The 24,446-nt window shown below is 47.9% G+C and overlaps 1 protein-coding gene across 4 annotated transcripts in view; it reads left to right on the forward strand.

Moving 5' to 3' along the window:
* The window catches only part of GALNT18 (polypeptide N-acetylgalactosaminyltransferase 18), a 325,400-nt gene that overhangs the window by 84,985 nt on the left and 215,969 nt on the right, over positions 1–24,446 (forward strand). The window lies entirely within an intron of this gene.

The raw sequence follows: 24,446 nt of genomic DNA on the forward strand, positions 1-24,446 counted from the left end.
TTGGTAGACGGTGGTATGGAGTGGTTCTCAATATACGTGTACCAGACAGTTTTGTTGTAACAAATGCTCCCCCCGCCCCGCCCAGTGACTTAGAGCAAGAAACATTTACTTCTTGCTCATGTATTAGTGTTGGAGGCTGTGTGTGCCAGCTGTGGTTTGCTCCTGGGCTCTGCTAGGTTCTGCTACTCCATGTGTCTTCCCATTCTGAGGCGCAGCCTGAAGGAACAACCCTTATTCGGGCCATGCCATGTTCCTGGAAGAGGAAAAAGGAAGCAAGAGTCTTCTGTGCAATGGCTCCTGAAGCTTCTGCTAGGGTGAAGTTTACATCATATCCCAGTGCCCACTGTTGGCTGTGGTGGAGGTGCTGAGGGGCCTCTACTGAAGGAAGACTTGGGGTGAGGTACTTGGTGACATAACTGAGAGCCTGGTCCTCTGGCTCTCCTGGAAATTCCATGAGGTGCCCAATCTTTAGTAATTCTTTCTGATTAAGTCCGCCGGTGCTGGTGCCGTTGCTTACAGCTGTGCATCCCGGTCCATTCACCACCTTTCCCAGGGAGGCAATGTGTAAGGTTGTTGAGTGTCAGTCTTGAAACCTGACTTGGGTTTGAAGACCTCTGGCTTCCTGCTACCATGATGCTGGGGGTCAGCTACTTAACTTTTACAAGCTTTAGTTTCCTTATCTGCGAAATGGGAATGAGGATAAGACCTGCCTCATAGGGTTGTTGTATTAAAGGAGATAATACACATGAAGGGGTCCAGGAGCTAGTAAGATTATTGTTCTTTACAAGAAGGCTAAAAGACACTCTCCAGTGCATAAAGTGTGCTGGTGGCCAAACTGAGTCCAGAAGGCAGGCCTCCAGGCTCCTGAAGTGGTGCCCGTGGACCTTCACTCACATGGACTTTACCTTGCGGACCTGATGAAAGGGCTTGTGTGAGAAAACAGCAAGGAAATTGCTCCTCTCCTGCCAACTGGCTTATAAAGGAGAACCTCCGTCTGAACTGTTGGTGAGGGGCACTGAGCACCATCTCTTACTGTACTCTCATTTGCCCCCGTCTGAGACAAGGAAGGACATCCAGGATTTGACAGCTCCGTGAGAATTTCGGCATGAGTATGGGGAGGCTGCGGAACCGAGCTTTGGGTAGGAAGTGAGTCTATTCCATGCAGTTGGCGTGGCAAATGCATGCTCCAGGGTTCCTAGACACAGGTGCAGGCGGTGCACTGCTGGCTACGCACCAGGGGCCAAGTGCCCTTGTCAGTAGCGGAGGAGCTGCCACTGAGACGTTAGAGACCCGGGGTTCCATGGATACAGTGGGTTGTCTGTTTTGTTTCTGTTTTTCAAAATGCAGGGAAAAAAGCAGTCACAGTGGTAGTATCAGGAATCTAGCATGCTCTGAGCTTTCCTGCACCAGTCCTGAGGAGCTTAGTGTATGGCATGGACCAGTCGGAGGTCTTCTATTTGCTTTCTGAGCCCGGCAGTGGTGGGACAGCAGGGCAGGGCTTCATGTTTCTGCGGTCATGCCTCTCATCTATGCTGTGTGCCAGGGCCCTGGGTCAAGAACAGCTGCCAAAAATCAGTGCAGGCTCTCATCCCCTCCTCCCCTCTGGTGAGAGGACTGTCCAACCTGGCTCCATCCCTGTCTTCATCTATACACCCTCATTGTCCAGTGGCAGGGGTGCAGGTCAGCTGCGAGGGCCTCAGGGAAGGGCGGACCTCTCTTGGCGGTGCAGCAGCGAGCATAGCGTTTGTGGGGCAGGGATGATGCGTGTTGGATCTGGTGATTCTCTGGAATGAGAACAAGCTGAAGTGGGACAGGAAGCCCTGTGAAGGAGTACCCCTGTGAGACAAGAGGCCTGGGGCCTCTTTTCACATACCTGGGGGTGAGCAGCCATCTCTCCTCAGGGATGGCCGATGTGGCTCTAGGATTTTCTCCACTTTTGAACCACTCTATGTCCCTGCTCTTTGGTTCTTGCCTTTTCTGAGACCTCAGGAAAGTGGTCTCGATGGTGGGCTCTTGGGACAGCTGGTTCTGGGTCTCCTGTGCCAGGGGTTAAGGTGCAGGAACAGGGGCAGAGGCCACCCATGGAGAAGGTCAGGGATTCCTTGGCCAAGGTGGCGCTGGTTGGTGCTCCCAGAGGGCTTGTTTGGGCCACTCCGGTTCCCTTCAGTTAAGCTGTCAGAAACACTGTAAGGGTAGTGTAAATTATATTTAGGATGAAGGTGGCTTTGAGTAATTCTCTGGATTCTCCCCACTGGAACCTTCTCTGGCATTTTCTGATTGTGAATGAAGCCTGAACAGTTTAGGGGTAAAGTCAGAGCTCACGAAACTGGCTGGCCCGTCTGGCATTTCTTCTGAGAGGCAGTCAGAACTCCCTCACACCTCTCAGAGCATTCCTTTGCCTCCCTGGCAAGGCCTGCAGAGTCCTCGAGAACTGGAGAGCAAGCCCGACTGACAGGATGGAGGGGGCCACAGATGTGGACCAAAGAGCCAGGGGACGAGGAGCGAGTCCAGCCGGTGGCCGAGGGCTGACTGAGAAGGCCAGCAGGCAGGGTTGGACCTGCGCTCTGTAAATGTTTGCCAGTTTGTTACCCCTACTGGTATCCAGACAACTGTGATCTTTAAGGCTCTTAGAGAACTTTTAGCTCAGAAGTAGAAGGGTCAGCACCCATTATGGAGGATGAAAGTGAGCCAGGGGGTGGTGGCCTTGTGTTTAGGGTGGGTGAATGTGGGATTCTCAAAGCCTCTGGGGCCTTGGCCTGATAGTCAGGACACAAGGGCCTGGAAAACCTTCTTTGATGGCTGTGGACAGGCAGCCGGTCTCCGATTTACTCCCTGTGACAGGTGCTCAGTGTGCTTCCTAGGCCCCTTCTGTGGACAAGGGACTGGTTTCCCCCCCGTGCTGGGAGCAGCATCAGCAGAAAGCCCCCGCTGCCTATGGGGCTGCTGTAGCTGAGAGGGCTGCCTTGTTGGCCCAGGTCATGGGCCCTCCCCAGGCTGTTCTACATGAATTGACAGCTAATATGGGGCACCCTCACCCCAACTCACGACTGTTCTGGGAGGTCACCCCATCTTTAAAACTCCCCTCAGGGTCAGTCATGTTTCCTTTGCGGTTGCATCACTTCCTGGCTTGTCCTTCTGCTCAGTCCTGCTTCCTCCTGGTTCCAGAGGTGTGGGTCCTGAACGCTCTCCCTCCTGAACCTCCAGCATGCTCGTCTCCATCTCAGAAGTTGCCTGCCAGGAGTGCAACCCAGCTCCTCAAGCCAGAGAGGCCCTGGGTAATCTCTGAGACTGTTCCGGTTTGCTCCGTGAGTCGCAAGGTGGTCTTTCCAGAGATGCCTTAAATGTCTGGTCAGGGAGGAGTGCTGGAGGGTCACTGAGCTGGCTGAGCATTGGTATCTGGCTGGCAGGGCTAGGAGGGGTAAACCTGTCCAGCGCAGCAGCTGAGAGCAGACCTAGATGCCAGATTGCCGGGCTTTGAATCTCGCTCTACCATTTGCTCCCGGTGCTATCGATCTGAGGCAGGTTATTTAATTCCTCTGCGCCTCAGTTTTCTCGTCAGTAAAATGAAGAAGATAATTATACCTCCCTCATAGTGTTCTAGTGACATTAAATGGGGAAATCTTTGTAAAGCTTTTAGAACCAACAGTGCCTGCAGGGCATGCAGTAAGCACTGTAGAAGCCGGTGTTAAACATCAGCCAAGAACAGTCACAGGGACACTCTCTAGGCTGCCGACCATGTGGGAAGGATGAATAGAATGGTGAGCTTCTTGCAGTCCTTGCTGCCCCTTGCTCTATGACGTCACTTTTTTTTTTTTTTTGGCAGCTCCTGTTCTGTACTTGGTTGGCAGACCAGCACCAGTTTCTCTTCTCGTCTATATAAAACCAACCCCTGGCAGGGACTGGGGACAGTTGCTGGGCCACTTGCACAGCAGGCAGGGTCCATCTTACCCACAGACTCTAGACGCCTCTAGGAGGGAGAGCAGAGTAGGTTCCCAGGCTCCAGATCGTCCCAGGGAGAACGAGTCTTCAGATTTCCTTGACTGCACTTTAATGGACGGGTTGCTGTCTCACCTTCCTGTGATTTCTCCTGAAGATAGGGAGGGAAGGCGAGGGGGCGCATGGAAACTGGGGAGTGCTTGGAACGTGGTGGGGGTGGTGGGACCAACTATGAGAGGCCCCCTAAGCGGGAATGAAAAGAAGATGCGTATGTGTCTTGGCCCATATGGCCCTTGTGGGAGCCAGAAGGTGGGTTCCTGGCCTGGGAGAGTCCCCTTTGCCTCTCCACATCAATTCTCCACCTTTCTTGATGCCGCTTCTGGCTTCCTGGTAGGTGCAGCTCGTGGTCAGCACCAGCAGGAGTGCCTGAAGGCAAGAAGCGGGGCATTTCTTCTCCGAGCCTCCTCCTGGCAGGGTCTCTGTTGGCCGTGGCTGTGTTTTACACTCACCTGCTTACCCACAGTTGCACCAGCTTCCTCTAAGGGCTCCCTCTCCTAACCCCATCAGGCCCGAGGTAGTAAGGCTCCTCTTCTTGCTAGCCCAGGCTGCCTCTATTCCTGTTGACTTCCCTCAATGCTGCTCACCTTTATAAACAGTTTCTCATTAAACCCTCTTGGCCAGTCTCCTGCCGGGGCCGAGTGATACACAGCCCTCTGGGCTGACTCAGCCCCACACGCCCTTGGTTTAGCGGTTGGGTCTGGGCTGGACTGCAGCTTTCCCTCTATCCCAGGTGCCCATTTGCAGGACACAATCAGCACAGTTTGTGTGTGGCAGCGCTGGGTGGGAACTTCTTTGTTCTCTATGAGGAGTGTCCCTTCCCTTGCCAGTAGCAGAAGACCTGAGTTTGGTTTCATCAGGGAAGCTGCAGCAATGTTCTGAGGGAGGGAATGGATCAGAAGGAGCCTGGCAGTACAGCTGGTGCAGTCAAAGCCAGGAGGAGAGCAGCAGGCCCTGGGATGTTCTCAGGGACATGGGCCTGGGCTGCTTTCAGTTTTCCCTGGTCTGTGTTTAGCGAAGCGGATGGGTCCAGGGCTCCCTCCCTGTCCCAAGTGACTGATGCTCTGCTCCTGGACAGGCAATCTACTTGTTCTGGCTTATTTCTCAACTGGAGTCCTTTTCTAATGAAAAGGTTCAGACCACAGTGTCCCTAAATCAGTTTCATTCTATGTCCCTGTATTTTCAAGAAGTTGCTTCTCTGTGTCTTCAACTTGGTGGGAAGACCAAGAGCTGTTCCCTCCTTTTCAGTTTAGACACCAGGGTCTAGTTTATTCTGGCCTTTAGCCCCAGGATTTTTTAGTAGAAAACCAACCTTTGTAATCAAGACACCCAAAGATGCATTGTGTCTATTAGGAAGGATTCAGGGCAATGGAAAACCCTGGAAATCCCATACCCAATTAATAATTCTGTGAGACAGCTCATTAGAATGCACAAGTGCTTAACTAAACAAAACCATAATCGAAGCTGTCAGAAGTGATGCACGGTTGTGTTAGCGTTTTCTCATTCACACATCATTTCCTCTACAATTTAGTTAGATAACAAACACTACTTATCCCGTCACTGGCTTTTTCAGCCATGAAATGCAGTTGGTGTCTGTATTGGGCAAAGGTGGAGAAAGGGCTTTTGACTGGTTGGTGCTAGAGGGGTTCCAGCTTGGGGGCAGGCAGGGTCTTGCACCCAGCCAAGCCCAAAGTCAACCTGGTGTGCCACGGCCCCTGGGAAGTTCTTGGAGCTTTTGTTAGAGGACAGCACTCTTCTGCCAGCGTCTTTGGGGCTCTGCCACCCTGCGGATTGCAAGAGGAAGACAGCCTTTCAGGGCAGAGCTGTTTAACCAGTCCAGAGTCAGCCCAGGGCCTGGACAGGCCTGCTGCTCCTAGGGTGCCTTCCCCGTCCCCACTACTGTAGAACCCCTCTAGCTGAAGCTGGCAATAATGGGACAGTGCAGACTGCTTGTCTCAGGAGGCTCCTTTTGGAGGGTCATCCGTGTCCCCACATTGGTGAGAATCGTGTCAAGCTGCCTTCTGAGTAGGTTTTGAAGCTCAAGGGCTGGGGGTTGGAACCACAGGAGTGGGAAGGGACCCTGGGTGTCCCAGAGGGGGCGGGCCACTGGGGCTGAGGGTTGCAGCAGGAGCTCTGTTACTGCCAGCCTCATCCAGGTAGCCAGCCTCTCACCAGAAAATAGAGGAGAGAGTGATTGCCTGGTTTTAAATATCTTTTAGGACAGATCAGATCTGAGCAGCCCCAGAGGATGGACGACAAAGCTGTAAGTGAGGGTCTGCTTGGCCATTAGTTATTTGAGGACAACTGACACACCGCAAATATTCATTTTAATTGATTAAAGTGAATCCATATGTGTGCATATATTGGTGTATAATTCCTATGTACCCTCCTTTCCCTTCTTTGTTTCTTCCAGGGTGGGAAGAAGCATTCTTATGGAGCAATGAAATGACACGTGAATGCTAACAGGGTTGGCAATCCCAGCAGTTTTGGGTTGGCAGAGGCCACATCTCAGGTCTCACTTGGGCTGTCTGGTAGTCCCCTGACCACAGTGACCTCCCGGTGGCCTCTTTTACAAGATTGACAGTCTGGCCATGTTGTAGCTTGGTCAGCCAACATCGGCCATGGCTTTGGTGTCTCTCTTGGCTTTAGCACACCTATATGCTGCAAAGGCAGCCGGGACAGGTACTGCTTACGGAGGGCCTACTGTGTGCCAGCACATGCTGGGTGCTCAGAAATGCCTGAGGGCGGGTCTTGTTACTGATAGGAAATGGAGCCTGGGAGGGGTCAGAACACTTTCCTAAGACCATTAAGTATAGAGCTGAGAATTTAAGTCCAAGCCTCTTTTGCTCCAATAATTGAGGGATACTCTATTTGGGAGAAATTCTGTTTGAAGTTTTAGAGTATGTAAGATGTTTGCTTTTCAGTGATCTACATACATACAATGGCTTGGCTTCCTGTCCCTGCTCTTTTTTCCGTTGCAGCTGGGTTCGCTCAGCAGCTAGCTCTGTGGTCACAGTGGGGCTGAGTATGGACTGGAAGGAGGCAATGGAGAGGATCCTTCTCAGTGCTACCCCTGCTCAGAGTCAGGACCCAGGTCCCTGTGCCTGGACTGCCACCCTGGTCTGCCCAGCTCCTCAGGGCCTTGCCCTTTCCTTATCCTCCTGGTGAGTGGAGCCCAGTTCCTGAGTTCCTAAGCTCCTGCCCAATGTTACCACTCCTCCCAACATGCCTGCCAGGGCTCTGGGCTTGAAAAGGAACCCTGGCCCCCCATCTCTGCTGGGGCACCTTGCCAACGGTGCTTCTCTGCCCTGAGGGAGCCAGCTCTGCTCTCACTCCTGTGTCCCAGCCACTGGGCCTTTCACTTTTCTGCCGCCACTCTGCTCCCTGCCACTAGGGTCTCTGTACCTCCTCTTCCTCTTGGCTGATATCCATGTGGCTTCTTCCCTCCCTCCCTTCCTTCCTCCAGGTCTTTGCTCAGGTTTCACCCTATCAAAGAGACCTTCCCTGACCACCTATATCAAATAGCCCACCGGCCCTGTCACTCTCCGTATCCCTTACCCTGCTTCGTTTTTCCCCGTGAAACTTATCACCGTCTGAGATGTTTCCTACCTCCCAGAATGTCAGGTCTGTGAGGGTCGGGCCTGTGTTGGTTTCATTTACTGGGCCTGAGGGGTAAGTCACCTGTGGAAAGAGCAGAGGCCTTGGGGGCAGACAGAGACCAAGATTACAAACTGCCTCTGCCACTTACAGGTGTGTGACCTCAGGTGTGTCCCAACCTCCCTGTATCCAGTTTATTTGTCTGCCAAATGGGCATACTAACTCTGACTTCTTGGACTATAGTGAAGATTCTCAATAATAGTTAACATTTACTGAGTACTCATCATCGTACACCAAGCATTTTGCAAGGATGACCTCCTTTCATCCTTGTAATACCCCGGGAAGGGGACCATTACTTTCTTATTTTACAGATGGGTCACCTGAGACACAGAATGGTGAGATGGCAGGTTCAGGACTTGAGCCCAGGGTTCAGATCTAGACACGACACTTTCTCCTCTGTAACGCCTCTCTTTAGGCAGCATGTGCTTGGTGCGGAGGAGGCCCCCAGTAAGTGATAGCTCTTCTCCTTCCTAAGATCTGCCTTTTCCCATGGCTAAATTACTTTCCGGGGTCAGGCCTCCTCTTGAATTCCTGGTCCCTTGTCCTCCCATGAGCTACCAAGCTCTTGGTTTTCCATCACCCCTAGGGTCCTCTTGGGCTCTGGGCTCCAGCCTGCCCTGGTCCAGTTGCTCCTGCCCCTGTGGGTACACAGTCCTGGCTGTCATAGTTCTGTGAGATGCTCCATGTTCTCTAGTCCCACTGCCCGCCACCAGGATGGCAGCAGCTGCGAGACAGGTAAGAGCTCAGCCCTACCTAGGGTGGAAGTCTATTAGAACTTTTGACAGCTTCTTTGAGTTTACCATGTATAGGGTAAGAGTGGGAGAGGGACACAGGGCCAGTGGCTTGTGGCCATAGCCAGATTAATGACCAACACTGGGAAATATAAATTTCACATTCAGAAAACAGATTATTGGTGTGATTGCTCTTTTTCTTATCCACACTCAGAAATGCCAGGATTGATGACCCTTGAGCCACTCGGAAGGCCTGCCACCCGTTTGTCACTGCAAAAGCAGTGCTCAGGGAAGCTCCTTCCTAGGGGACAGTTTAGGGATGCAGCTGCATGAAGGACTGAGTCTGTGCCATTCCTCATGAGGAACCTCGGCCTTGGGTCAGAGGCGATTTCCTAGAAGGGCCAACCTAGGGCAGGCAACTGCAAGTGTGAGCTTTAGAGTTCCAGAAACCTAACCCTGGCTCAAACCCAAGCTCCAAAACTTACTTGAGTGACCTTAAATAAGCAACCTCAGTCTCCCCATCCCTGATGTGGGAATCACTGAGCAGGTTTGGGTCCAAGGTTCTCTTTAAGTGAAGGTGTTTTAGACAACCCCCCTTTCCTATTGTGACCCTTCCAGGGTCACAGGAGATCTCACAGGGAGAGTCCCCTGCAGTCTCAGTGGCCCTCCCTTACCCCTGCCTGGGCCAGCGTGAAGGGTCTGAGCTGCCCACTGACCCGCCAGCCCATTGGCCCTATTTTCCATCTTTGACCTACTCAAGCCTGATGCTTTCTTTCTAGAAGTCCCACAAGAATTGGTCAAGTGGGAGCCTGTAAGTGCCTAGAAACACATTTTCAGTCCCACTTACAACAAAAGAACAATCTTGAAAGCCCTGCAAACAACAATAAATAAATAAATTACGTTCCCTGTGAGCAGTCCCTGGAGAAATGTCGTTGGGGACGTACACTGTTTTACTGTGACCTGGTGAGCGTCCCAGGAAACAAACTGACTTCCCATTCTTTAAAACACTTTTGCCCCTTGTCTTGAACAAAACAGATTAGATTACTTGAGAAGCAGGAGCTGGAGGCTTAGCAGAGAAGACAAGTGCATGGGTAATGCAGGTGGGCGGCAGGCTTGACATTGAAGGGAAGCTGAGTGTGATCAGTTTCATCACCCAGGTCCTCTTTGAGATGTGCCATTCATGATGTGGGAGCATCCTTTGTAGGATTCATGCCTTTGAAAGAGGTAGACCCCATGGCAATGAAGGGTTTAAAAAGCCAGAGTCAGATTTCTACTTAGATGAGTCCATTAGGAGTTTCTCAGGAATGGAGCAAGGTACAGAATAGTAACTGACTGGTACCGACATCTTCAATATGCCAAGCATGGTGCTAATTCTTGTCTTCGGTTCTTGCATTTATTGCTCCCAACCCCATGAGGCAGGTTCTGACCCCCCTATTCCAGAAGAGGACACGGAGGCTCAGAGACATGCAGTGCCTTCTCTAAGGCCACACAGGGAGTAAGTGCTGGAGTCTAGACCTGAACCTGGGTCCCAGTGTCTCTGAGACACCCAAAGTGTGGGACAAGAATTCTGGACAAGATCTCTTCTCTGACAGCAAGCTGCCTTTTTCTTCTCTAATGCATATCTGTGGCCCAGAGGGGAGGGGCAGCCCATTATTCCGAGGCCTGTCTGCTAGGAAATCTACATGAAGTCCCATCAACACTTACTATCCATTGTTTTTTCTGTGTTTAACCTTGGGTGTGTAAGAACACATACAAAGACACCCACACCCACATACCACATGTGTACACACACAAATACACACACAAGAGCCACCTGACTGATGAGAGGAATTAGCTTCATTCTGGTACTTTGTCAAAAGGCGTTCTTTCTCTAGCCAGCACCTCGTGTCTTGGTTGCTTTGACAGAGAGACTAAGAGGCTAGCCAAGCACAGATAATACCCGTGGCTCAAGGCACATAATGAGTCCAGGCCTCAGGGGCTGCCAAACCCTCCACAGCACCTTCTAGACAAATAGTCCCTGTACAAGCTGTCAACTGGAATGAACTTAGGGTTGTTAGGTTCCTGGGGCGATCCGAAAACAAGGATTCTTAACCTGGACTGCATGGATGGGAGTATTTTGGAATGAAGAGTCCGTCACTTAAATCATGTTGGATAAGGTCTGAGCTGGGTCGAGCCCTCCTGAGGAAAGGGCTAATTTGCTGTCACCATCCTAGGCGCAGAAAGAAACGACGTTTGTGTGTAAGCATGTGCGTTCCCTCACACAAAGCCCCACTCCACATGTCTCTCCCAAGTCCCTGGCCCCACTCGGAGTGAGGAACTTCCAGAGTACTGGGGCGCTTCCCTCTGTCTCCAAGTGAACCTAGGGAGAGTGCCTGTGCTTGACAAAGGGCCATGAACTCTTCCCACAAAGGACAGCACAGTGTCCTGCTGGCAGATCTGGGTCGGTGGCGTCTGACAGCTGTGAGGTGAGGGTCAAGGGTGCTCGCATGTGAGACAGACTGTCTTCCACGCCACGTGTGAGGTCACATGCCACTTGGACTTGCCTCTGGGTTAACTGCTGATCCTGTGGAGGCAGGAGGTTTCACATGGAAAATTGACTTCTTCTTTGGTGACTTTAATGAAGGAGGTTGCCAAGAACTTAGGGTTGTTAGGTTCCTGGGATGATCTAAAAACAATTCTTGACCTGGACTTCATGGATGGGCTTTACAGAATCTGTGAACATGAAAAAATTATGGGAATAATTGCGCTTATATCTGCAAATACGTGCACATACATGTATACATGTAACTATACGTGTGCACACACATGCGTATATGTATGTGAGTATACATACATGTATGTGTATATCTACAAGTGTGTGTGTGTATACACATGTAGGTGTGTGTGTGCATTTTCCGAGGAGGTGGTCCAATACTTTCCTCAGATTTTCCAACGGGTGTGTGACCTCAAAGAAAAGAACATTTCATTAGCATAACTAGGGACCCAGCAAAGTCTCCCAGAACTGGGGAGATCCTACTCTGAGGATCACATGTGAGGGGTTTGCCTCTGTCCACTGCAGATGACTGGCTCAGCTGGCCTTCACTGGTGGCTGTGGAGGACAGAGAAACCTCAGGATGGAGCTTTCTGTGGACCAGTCTGTAAGGTTTGAGACCAGGGCCTGGTGGCAGGGGTAGCTCTGGGGAGCTCTCCCCACATGACACTGGACAGTTGGTCCCTCCAGTCTTCAGCAGACTCCTTGGGATTTCGGGAGTCAGTCCGTGAAGGTGGTCTGTGGACACACCAGTGCCATGATTCCCAGCAGAAAACCTCAGTCCATCCAAGAGGAGGGCACCTGTTTTCAGAATTTCCAGGAGAGTAGGCCGTCAGCTGCAGCCTGCCCCTCCTCTCTGTCATCTGGCTGACCCACTGTCTTTAACAGGGGTCATGTGGAAGACAATGCCAGCTGCACACCCACCCGGGAGGGCAGGGTGCCGGCTGGGTCTGTAGGAACCACACCGAACCAGGCTTCCCCAGGCACCGCCCTCACTGGTAGAGCTGTGGAGGGTGTGTGGAGGTGGCAGACCGTTGCTTGGGGCAGAAGGGCCTGCAGCCTGAAGGATGACTCTTCCCCTGGGCTCAGTGGGCACGTGTGCAGGGCCGGGCTCTGAGACTGTCTTTGAAATCAGTTGCAATGTGCTCAACCTTGAGATTTGCCCTGAGGCCACAGAAATGCCCCTTTTCCAAAAAAGATCACAGCCTAGAAGAAGAGACTGATGGGCCAACAGGTCCCACTGGATGGTGTGAAAAGTGGACAATAGCTGGAGAACTCCTAATGGGCAGGCACTTTTATTTCTGTATTTCTTGCACTGAGTCAGAGTCAGGCCCCCAAATTGTGTCACTGAATGGATAAATGCTTTCTATTACGGTTAGTGCTCAAAGGGACCTCCTTTGTCCCTAGTGCCTGGTATGAGGCCTGATGGTTAGTTTTGCTCATGGAAGGTTTGCAGAGTGAGTGACCCAAACAAAGGTAGGAACATGGGGAGACTTCAACAGGGAAGACACAGAGGACCTAGGCCTCTTTCTTCTGATAAGATGTGCCCAGGGTGGTGGGATAGCAGAGTGGGAGAAAATAGTTCCACCTTCAAAGGAGCAAAACCAGTTTGTGTAACTCAGTTTTCTCTCAGTCATTCAGTAACTACGTATTGCGTGGTTACCATGCATAACACACTGTGCTGGGCTGGGCCTGGGGCTGGGGAAGGAATAACATGAATTCTGTTCTTGGGATTTTCAGCCAGAGCTAGATTAAGATGTATAGGGACCTATGAATTATAGTGCTCCCTTCCCCTCTCCCACATGTGTAATTCAAAATAAAAATGTATTAAATTATAAATATTTATGAGGAATACCAGTCAGTTCTAATTTTTCTCATGATAACTACTTAAATGCTTAAATTTTACATATATATCAAATTCTTTCAAAAGTATTTTGGTGCTTGAACTTTGTTGATGTCCCAAACACATGCCCAGTGTACTGTTCCATTACTGCAGCCCGGTTTCAGCCTTATGGGAGATAAAACACACAGAGCAATGACATGTACCGGTCGCCCTAATTGTCATAGGCTGAGAGAACTCAGACAAGGGGTGGTTACTTCTTCAACACATGCTTGTGGATGAGCAGAAACTTGGTGTTAGGCGTAAGGTTTGCAAGTTCTATGATGGAGACCAGAGCATTCCAGAGAAAGGAGTCAGAGCGAGCTGCAGTGGTCTGCAGTGATGAAGTAATACCGGAGTAATTGAATATTGGTAATTGCTCTCACTGTGCTTTGGTGTAATACATTTTTAAAATGAGGCTCTAGCCTCTAAGTGTATCTATAGGAAAAAAGTGCCAACGGCTTCATTATCATTAGCCAGTGCCAAATGGGATTTACAGAGAGAGTGGAGTGAGTGAAGACCATGCCTCTGTTTTCTCATTATGGTTCAGTTCTGTTGGGGAGGGATCACAATAATTACAGTGATTAAAAAACAACAACAATTTGGGGAAGCGGTATTTGAATGGCCTCAAAGTCAACACCCCATGCATTACTTATTAGTTACAAAGGAACAAAGCGATTTTACAGTGGAGAAATACGGCAGAAACCACCGTAAGTGATCACACTCAGCATTACCAGTAATGGGACAAACGTGACTTTTGATGGAGTGCAATGGGAAGGACACGGCATCTCTTAATAGAATTCCTGCCAAAAATATTTGACCTGAATATAATAAAGAAAATTAATCAGACACTTCCCATTGTAGGATATTTTTCAAATTGAATTGCATAGACTCTAAAACTCTCAGTGTTCTTTTGGGGAAAAAAGTGTGTCTGCACCAGAGCGCATGCCCAGCAACAGGGCACCAGGGTTTGCTCATGGACACAGACAACAGTGTGGGGATGGCCAGAGGGAAGGGGGTGGGGGCTGGTGGAGGCGGGTGAAGGGAGGAAGATGGGGACATCCGTATTAGTATCAGTAATAAAAATAAAGGGAAAGATAAAAATAAAAATTTTAGAAAGGGTGTGTGTGTGTGTGTGTGTGTGTAGAGGGACTGTACTAGGTTGAAGGAGGCTAAAGAGATATGAAAACAAATGCAATGCTTAATCTTTGGATCGGGAATTAGAAAACTGAACAAAGAGCTGTAAAGGACATTATTGGAAAATTATTATGGAACATTTTCAATATGGAATGTGTAGTAGATAATAGTATATCCTATCAATGTTGAGTTTCTTGGTACTTAGGTGATGCCTGGTGATATAGTTAGAGATACAGTGAGGGGGATGGGGGGAGAGAGAGAGAGAGAGAGAGAGAGAGAGAGAGAAAGAGAGAGAGAGAGAGAGATCCTAAAGGCGGTAAGATGTTAACAACCGATGATCTAGGCGGAGGCTACGCAGATGTTCGCTACTCTTAACTTTTCATAGGTTTGAAATTTTCAGAGTACAACCTTAAAACAAAGCAATAGCAACTCCTTGTGCAGCAATATAGGATAATGTGAGTGTTTAGAACTGTGATCTGAGATTTTTGTGAAGTTAACTTTATGTGTTGTAAAGCTACCCTGAGCTAAATGTACACACCCCTTGCTTAATAAAAGAGATGTGTATTATAACCGACTGCAAAGTGAATTATGGTAGTAAATCCTATTTTCTCTTTACTCCCATTGCAAAAATGAAGAATAATCTCTACTAGAGTGGAGTGAAAACGTTTGCTAAGAGAACAGTTTGGAATGAACCGTTAACTACAGGCATGTTTGTGCAGGGGTTTCGGGGCTCTGTGGACATGTTTTTGATCAGACAGTTTGCTTCCCCTCGTGTTTTCTTCACTTCGCTTTGCTAAGATAATGTGTTCTGCCACGCTTGGATGTCTCTAATATCTAATAATGCGCAGCCCTTGGGGCGTTGTTCTGACAGTCGTCCCCTCCCACAGTGTCTAAGAGAGCTAGGCTGCTCTGCCATCCTTTGCCAGCAAGTGTCGCTGATCAACAACTTTCAACTTTTCTAAGGCTGCATGATGCAGAAAATGTATTAGTAATGTTTTTTAATCAATTCTGTAAACTAAAGTTGAATTAAGATTTTTACTTAAACTAGAGTACTTTTAGAAAAACTGTATTCCGGGTTTTTCACTACTGTGGCACCTAGTTAACACTAGGAGACCAGTGGCCCGCTGTGAGGACCTGCGTTCGGCTCTGTGCACTGTGTCCGGGGGCTGGTGGAGCGTCAACGTCTGGCTCACGGAGAAACTGATAGAGCTGGGAAGGTGGGTTTTTTAATATAGTTTTAAAAAAAGATTTTATTTATTTATTTTTAGACAGAGAGGAAGGAAGGGAGAAAGAGGGAGAGAAACAGCAATGTGTGGTTGCCTCTCATGTAGCCCGCCACCAGGGACCTGGCCTGCAACCCAGGAATGGACCCTGACTGGGAATTGAACGGCGACCCTTTGGTTTGCAGGCTGGCATTCAATCCACTGAGTCACACCAGCCAGGGTAGAAGGTGTTTTTTTCATTGTTGTTTTTGTTTATGATTTTTTGTGTCATTAACAGCATATTACTTACTATTACTCTACTGTTAGTTACTGCTACTTTTACTGTCTGTTGCATACCAGATACTATAATAGGTACTTAACAATTATATATGTAATTCTAAGAAAAGTCCTATGAGGTGAATGTTGTTCTTTACATTTCTATCTACAAGGATAGAAACTGAGGTTCAAAGAGGTTAAGTCGCCACAGTCACAAAGTTAGAGGCAAATGCAGAACCAGGACTTAAACCTTGCCAGTCCAGCAGTAAAGCCTGTGCTCTTTGCAAACTTCGGTGACTGCAGTGTGTCCCCCTCCCAGGGAAACTGGCTTATACGCTGTTGATCTCTAAGTGGCCTGGGGAGGGCTTTTTATCTTATGAAAGGAAGTTTAGGCAGAAATAGCAGATAGAGGACATATTTGGGGGCATCCTTTAAGTAGTTATCTCCTGGATATCTGCAGATAACAAATAGGGGTGGGTTAGGGCATGGAAGCTAGAAGTGTTACGGAATGGGAGGCTTGGAGCCTGTTTGGGGAAAGATAAGGACCCTGTGCTTTGAGCACAGGCTGAGCTTGCACTTAGTGTATTCAGAGTCATCTTCTCTTTTTAGCAACTCTGGCTGTTCTTAACTATGCTCAGGGTTCTCTGTCCTCATGTGACCTGAGAGCTAAGGAGTGAAGACAGGTGTCCTGGGGTCCAGAGGGTGCTGGGTGGTACCCAGAGAGGATCCTCCTACTGGAACCTCCTCATCATTTGGTCCTGATTCATGTACAACATTTCAAACCCCAAGTCTGTTCTCCTGGGTCACAATCCTCTTGTCCTCCCAAATTCTTCATTGGTCTGTAAACACTGAACCTCTCCTTTGAACCTGAGGTCCCTCACACACATCTTTGATATTCTTTCATTCATCAGTCCCATCATGGTCTCATTCCTACCCACTTTCCAACACATACTATTCCACAAGTATCCTTGTAATCTCTGCTTCCTCCAAACCTGTCTTATTAGCAGCCACTGCTGAAAGTGTGGATATAATCGGGGCTGGAGGCAGGAGGATTGGTTGAAAGTCCATTTGAAGCATAATTAGACCCTCTAGTCTCCTCTTTTACTCCACAGAGTCGGGTAAATAGATGCTGTCCCCCACGAGCAACTTTAACAGGGAACTGGAGATTTATTCTCTCAGGACAATGAAACATGTTTTGAGTTGAGGGACACCCAGCACAAAGTGGGGTGCTACGCTAAAAAAGCAGGACAAAGTTAAAGCCTGCCTCATACCAAATAGAGAGACCTCCAGAGACGTCCTTTAGTTGGTTCCTAGAACAGGGGTAGCCAGATTTTTCATTCGAGTTAGGTTATGAGAAGATTCTTCTCTGGGGAACCTGGTCAGCCTTTCAAAAAAACCCCAAAGATATTGATAATGGGTATTTTCCCTACAGACAGGCCAACCAGAATACTCTACTGTGAGGCTCATGGTCACAGAACCCCCCCCAGAGTTTCCGATGAACCGTTTAGTGCACCCACTTTAAATAAGATGAGATGCTCGAGTCACCAGATGTCAAACATGAATGGCAAGAAGCAACATGGAAGACAGACACAAGACAAACAAATTAGGGAAAGCAACCTAAGGCAAACAGACAATCCAGGGAAATGGAAATTTTAAAAATTGTTAAATGTTCTCAGACAGACAAGAGCAGAAGTTGCATTTGGGAAAAAGATGCTTTTTAAAAAGCTAGATCACAATCAAGAGCTCTTGGGAATTAATAATATGTTAGCAAAAATGAAACACTCAGCAAATTTATTAGAAGCTCAAAAATTGAGGTTATCTTTTAGAAAGTAGAGACAAAAGACAACGTTATGGAAAGTAAGAGAAATGGCAGTAATTAGAGCATCAGTCCTGGAGCTCCAAGTAATAGGTGATCCAGACAAAAAAAGGGACAGACAAGAAAATCAACAAAGAAATAACTCAAGAAAATTTTCCATTAGTAAAGTACATATCAGGATTGAAAGGTCCCACTGAGTGTTTATCATAATGAATGGAAATTAATCCAAATTAAGGCATATGAAGTGAATTTTAAGAATATTGTGGACAAAATGAAACTCCTTTAAGCTCCCATACATAAAAGAAAAAGGGTTGCGAATTATAATAAGTTCAGATTACTCAAAAAAAAAATGGAAACTAGAAGATAGAGCAGTGCCTTTAACATTCTGAGGGTAAATGGTTTCCAACTTAGAATTCTATGCCCACCTAAACTATTAAGTGTAGATATGGAATAAAGTCACTTTCATAAATGAACAGTGGAAAATGGGTGGGGAGGAGGGTCAGAAAATGCTTATGAAAATTAAACATTTATCTTTTATTAGGTAAGTCAACAGATAATGCTTTAAACTGAACAAAATTAGGAAGAATATAAGCATATTATACAGATATAGGCAGTAAAAACTAAGAGGAGAAAGCTAGAAGAGTTTAAAGCAGTTGCCTTAGGAGATTTGGGAACTAGAGGTGGAGCAAGAAAAGGAGGATACGTTTTACAAGGTCTATGGAAGAAATTGACCCTTTAATTTTTGTACATATAAAGCTTGGATAAATATAAGAACTAAAAATTAGCAGTGAGGGGAAGAAGAAGAGGGAAAAAAAGAGGAGAAAATAAAAAGGGAAGAGTTTTGGGGATGGTGGTTGGCAGACTGACTCCATTTGGGTTTTTCTCGGAGCCTCAGGTTCCTCATTATTAGATAGGGGAAATGTGTCTTTTTTGGGGGGGTTTTATGAGAATTAAGTATTCCTGGTATAAAGTAAGTCTTTAATAAATGTTTATTCCCATGATTTCTCCTTTTGTTTTGAGAGACTTTAGAAAGTAGAAATTCTTTTTTTTCTTATTTTTTTGATATATTTATTGATTATGCTATTACAGTTGTCCCATTTCCGCCCCTTCACTCAACTCCATCCTGCCCACTCTCTCCCTCCCACATTCCCCTCCTATAGTTCATGTCCATTGGTCATACTTATAAGTTCTTTGGCTTCTACATTTCCTACACTATTCTTACCCTCCCCCTGTCTATTTTCCACCTATCACTTATGCTATTTATTCTCTGTACCTTTCCCCCCTCTCTCCCCCTCCCACTCCCCTATTGATAACCCTCCACGTGATCTCCATTTCTGTAGTTCTGTTTCTGTTCTAGTTGTTTGCTTAGTTTGCTTTTGTTTTGGTTTTAGATGTGGTTGTTAATAACTGTGAGTTTGCTGTCATTTTTACTGTTCATATTTTTTATCTTCTTTTTCTTAGATAAGTCCCTTTAACATTTCATATAATAATGGCTTGGTGATGATGAACTCCTTTAACTTGACCTTATCTGAGAAGCACTTTATCTTCCCTTCCATTCTAAATGATAGCTTTGCTGGATACAGTAATCTTGGATGTAGGCCCTTGTCTTTCATGAGTTGGAATACTTCTTGCCAGCCCCTTCTTGCCTGCAAGGTCTCTTTTGAGAAATCAGCTGACAGTCTTATAGGAACCCCTTTGTAGGTAACTGTGTCCTTTTCTCTTGCTGCTTCTCAGATTCTCTCCTTCTGTTTCATCTTGGCTAATGTAATTATGATGTGCCTTGGTGTGTTCCTCCTTGGGTCCAGCTTCTTTGGGACTCTCTGAGCTTTCTGGACTTCCTGGAAGTCTATTTCCTTTGCCAGACTGGGGAAGTTCTCCTTCATTATTTGTTCAAATAAGTTTTCAATTTTTTGTTCTTCCTCTTCTCCTTCTGGCACTCCTATAATTCGGATGTTAGAACGTTTCAAGATGCCCAGGAGATTCCTAAGCCTCTCCTCATTTTTCTGAATTCTTGTTTCTTCATTCTTTTCTGGTTGGATGTTTCTTTCTTCCTTCTGGTCCACACCGTTAATTTGAGTCCCAATTTCCTTCACATCACTATTGGTTCCCTGTACATTTTCCTTTGTTTCTCTTAGCATAGGCTTCATTTTTTCATCTAGTTTTCGAACAAATTCAACCAATTCTGTGAGCATCTTAATAACCAGTGTTTTGAACTGTGCATCTGATAGGTTGGCTATCTCTTCCTCGCTTAGTTGTATTTTTTCTGGAGCTTTGAAGTGTTCTGTCATTTGGGCCTTTTTTTTTTTTTTTTTTGTCTTGGCACATCTGTTACTTAAAGGGGCAGAGCCTTAGGTGTTCACCAGGGCGGGGTAACGCTGGTCGCTGTACTGTGACGCTGTACGTGGGGGAGGGCCCGAGAGGGAGCAATGGCGCCCACTCTCCTCTCCACCGGACCTCAATCTTTCACTCTGCTACCCACAATCAAACTGGGCCCCTCTGGTGCTGGTTCCCAAGTGGGTGGGCTTGTGCACACTCTAGGCCCCTGTGGGTCTCTCCAATGACCTCTCCTATGAGGCTGGGAGTCTCTCCTGCTGCCGCCCCAACCCCCATGGGCTCTTTCAATCAGAGGTTTGAGGCTTTATTTCCCCCCGCGCTGGAGCCCTGGGTTACGCGGTCTGCTTCGCTCCCCAACGTTCGTCCAGGTTTATCTGTGCTCGAGTGTGGGGCCGCGGGGTGCTACCCGCCGCTCTGCCTGCCCCGTTCTCCGCCACTCTGAGTCCAGCCCTCTTGGTGTATCTGTGCGTGAATGTGGGGCCGCAGGGTCTGCTAGTGGTCAGACTGCCTGCCCCTTTCGTCCCACACTCCGCCAGTCTCGGTCCCGCCACGGCCACACGAGTCCTCTCTGCCCCGGTGCCCGTCTCCGCCTCTCCTACCGGTCTGGATGTATGTTTCTTTTTTATCTACTTGGTGTCGGACTTCCTTGCCATTCGATTTTCTGTCAGTTCTGGTTGTGTGAGGAGGCGCAGTATGTCTACCTACGCCGCCATCTTGGTTCTCCAGAAAGTAGAAATTCTTAACAGAAAAATTCATCTGCTCACTCATTATTCATCAGACACTGGTGTCCACGTGATGGTCCTGGGTGGCAGTGCCATGGCAGTCAGCCTGTGTCACAGGTCACACTTATCTCTGTTTGCCTGTGTTTTCAGGTCCCCAGTGTACAGGGAGTAGCCTCCGCCAGTGAGAGGCCTTCGTGCTTTCCAATGGCAGCATCCCTGGGGCATTTGCCCCATCCGTTCCTTGCTCTGTCTTCCTAGTGTGGAAGGTGAGAACACGGATTGTGGTCCAGGAAGGGATGTAGGATTGTCTGACCTCCTGAGCGAGAATCAGCAGGCCCTTTTACTGACCCACTCTCCACCCTCCTCTGTAGCTAGCCGTCTCCAGGGGCACTGGTGCATCTTTGCCACTGTCTCAGCCTGACCTGCCACAAGTCTTCTGAGCATTTTCTTGCCCACTGACTAGACATTTTGTCCACTTGGTACCTGGAAGCAGCATGGTCTTAAACGTTTCTTCACTTGCCTTCACTTTTATAACAACACAGTTTTCTCCTAGTTCATTTTTAATTAATCTAAGACAAAGCCCTACTTTCTAGCAGAAACTAGCAGTGACAGGAATCAATAGTGTCAGTTGATTCAGGGTCGGCCCTCTTCCAGAGAGCCTGAGCCCGAGACAGGAGTGCTCCTCAGTGTAGTCTGGGGAGGAGGAAGGTAATGGAAATTCTCGAGAGGACAGTTTCAGTGGAGTGCCAGCGGCTGAAGCCAGGCTCTATGGCATTTATGAGGGAGGAGGTGGTGAAGCCGGGGAAGTCATAAAGTGCAACCCAGGAAGGTGCCAGCTTCTATTACTTATTGCCTTGCCTAGAGCTCTTTGTGGAGAAGGATTATAAGGTTGCTTCTGGGTGAATCGGGTAGGAGTGCTTTGATTGATTATTAATGTCTGATATGGGCATAGGAGTGGGCATAGGATGTTGGCATACCTGGCACCTATGTACCATCCTTAGCAGAGATAAGATGTTCAAGGAACTGGTAACTCATCACTGTTCCCTCTGCATGGCCTGGCCTTTCTTGTCTCCCTGTTTTTACTCAGAGTTGATATTCATGATATGTCACAAGCAGCCCATGACTAATCACAACAGACACTGGCTGTAAACAACCAGTGTGCCCATAGGGTATGTATTGTCAAACACCAGCCCTATGTTGCTTGTTTCGTTTACAGAATCTGTCGCGTTTTTTCACTGTGTTGATCTGGTGAAACCCACTCATTCTTAAAACCATCTTTAAATTTTGTCTCCTCAGTGTAGCATTTCCTTTAGACTTTGCACCTTCATCTGTGCCTCCGTGACACATGATATGTATCTGGATTATAGCACTTACACCCTTAAACATTGCAGTGGTTTATGTGCAGCATCTTCCTTTCGCCTGGAAGCTTCCTGTGGGCATCATGGGGGCCTGATTCATCTCTGAGTCATCGAGGACAAACAGAATGCCAAGTACATAATTGCCACTTGGTGAACTGCCTCTCTTCCCGCTTAGCGTAGGCTTCATTTAATGTTTGATGACCTGATTTATTTGTGGTCAGTTTTCTTTTTCTTTTTAATAAGGAAAGTGTGAATACGTTTGAAGACAAAACAAAAATGCCTGGTACTCAACCGAATTCAGTGAATCAGGATTAAGCCTGAGCTCTCTAGTCCAAAGGACGAAATGACCTGGAAAAGAGGCCTCTGGTCTATAGCTCCTTCTAAGACCTTGTCAATTTCTTGTCTAATCTTGTCCTGTGAACCTGTGGGCTCTGATCCTCCTTTTGGTCAGGCATGGTGACTGTTGAGGAAGCTGATGTCATCATTCATTTACTCAACACATGCTGAGCACCTACCCTTGGAAGGCACTGGGGACACACACCCCCAGCCCCCAGGAGCTCATTAGAAAAGAAAACTGTAAGGATAGAACTTCATGATATAAAAGGAAACCTCTTAATTGTTTGCCTTTAAATGCCTGACTTATGTGAAAGCAGACCAAGAGAGAAGAACCCAGTACAAATACTTTTTTTAAGATATTGTCAAAATTGTAAAACAAGCAAATGAATGCATGCAGTCGGGATTGAGCATTGCAGTTGTCCTTGGTTGAGTGATGTTGTAGGGGAGGGCTAGGGGTGTCTGGGGTGCTGGTGGTGATCTTGCTCTGGGTGACGGTTGTACGGAGGTGCGCTGCTTGTGAAGGTTCATCCAGCTGTACTGTTGTGTTAGGTGTACTTTTCTGTGTGCACATCACATGTCCACAAAAAGGGAAAGAAGGTGATGCCTGGAAATAAGCTGGAACATTGTAGAGGGCAGGGAAGTTTTCTTTTAACCCTCCCCAAACACAGGGAATACTGTTGCATTGTAATAGTTTTGACTCAAAATTATGAAATTCTTTCTCATTACCCACAGGTGAACCCAGCTTTGGGAGGGGTTGGGGGGAACTATTTTTATTGGTTGCTGAACCCACGGTGTCAGAACAGGGCCTGGTCTGGGCAGGTCAGTATCATGTCTTTGTGAAATGATGGAAAAATGAAAGCCTGCAGCCCCTGGTATCAGCAAGGCTTCAGGTGGAGGTTGCAGCAGAGATGGGCACCTGATTGGATTTATTTCGATAATGGTGATAGCAATAGCTATTCTTTATCAGGCAATTCCAGTGTGCCTGCCAGGTCCTTCACATAAGTCCTCCCTTGCCTTCCTAGCAGCCTTGCTTACCTTGAAAGAAACTGAGGCTCGGAGAGATGAAGCATTTCATCCAAGGCAGCTCACCTAATAAATGTGACAAAGCTGGCATTTGAAATCCAGCTTCTCTTACTCCAAAGACTTGCTCTTTCTCCTACAGCACCTCAGATACCTTCAGTGTCTGGTCCCAGTCCTGGCATTCTGCAGTGATTCTTAGAATCCATCTACTTCCTCAGGGGTGGCTGCTAGGAAGAGCTTCCTGTTTGCTTCTGCACTAAAGACAGAGGCGAGGCTGTCAATGTGTAGGAACTAGGTCCCCCTCTTCTCCCTGTGTTTGCCTGGCCTGTGTATTACAAACATTTTAGTGGGAACCAGAGTCCAGGCCAATGGGGTGCTCTTGGGTTTAGACCAAAGTCCAAGAGTGAGTGACTGCTTCAATCTCAAAAGCTTTGCCTCCTGGCCTGGAAGTACACTTCCTGAATTCAGAGGGAGTTAAGGTCTGAAGCTGGTAAAAAAAATTCAGCTGTGAGTTTCTCTGTGGATGTGCTGTGCCCCTCATGACTGGCAACTTATTACAAATGTCACAACTTATCTGCAGCTGGAGGGATAATTTAGCAAACTCTGCGTCTGCCAAATGAGGATGTTTGCGTTTCATACCAAGCATCCTGTTCATGTGCTAACAGAAGCGATCGGAGAAGGAGGTCTCAATCAAACAAACACACGATTAACCTTAAAGAACAGACACATAAACACAATCACAATGGACGAACTATGCAGCAGGCTGTCCCTGCTGCTGACACCAGCGCACATCTGGTTTTTCCGCTCAGGCTGTTCCTGTAAATGACTTTCCTTCCTTGTGCCTTTCCTGGCTCTCTCTACCCGTTTTCCTTTACATAGAAGCCAGTGGAGTATGTCAGAGGCTTCCTTTTTGTGCTCCTGAGCTGTCCTTCCCCAGAGGGGCTCAGGGACTTGGTCCTCTCAAAGGCCACACATGATCCTGCCTGCCGCCCTGCTCACCCCAGGCAAACATAGGGACTTTTTATTCCAGCCTTTGTAGCCAAGACCCGCAGTTTACAGAAGAGAGGAGAGTCAGGTACTATTGGTTTAAGCTTGTTTGCAAGGGGCCTCAGATCACATAAACCCTGCAAGCCCCACCTCACCTGACTATCTTGTTTATGCAGTCTGAGCCGAGCTTTATGAGGTGCTGAGCTGAGCTGGGGGAAAGCTCTGGATCCTCAGACAGGCTCTCCGTGTAGCACTGTGGGTGTGTTCTTGCAGAATTCCTGCTTTGGGCCAGACCGGCATTTGGCATCATGCAAGGCTCCTCTTAGCTCCTTCCAGCATAGAACCTCCCAGTTTAAGGCCCTTACAGAGGATCTGACAGGGATGTACAGTGTATGGGGCAGCAAGGCAGCGGACAAGGGAGCAAGACTGTGGGAGCAAGATCTCAGGCTTTCCTGGGCTGCACTTGCT

This window comes from Desmodus rotundus, chromosome 5 (genome assembly GCF_022682495.2).
Source record: "Desmodus rotundus isolate HL8 chromosome 5, HLdesRot8A.1, whole genome shotgun sequence".
NCBI classification, from domain to species: domain Eukaryota; kingdom Metazoa; phylum Chordata; class Mammalia; order Chiroptera; family Phyllostomidae; genus Desmodus; species Desmodus rotundus.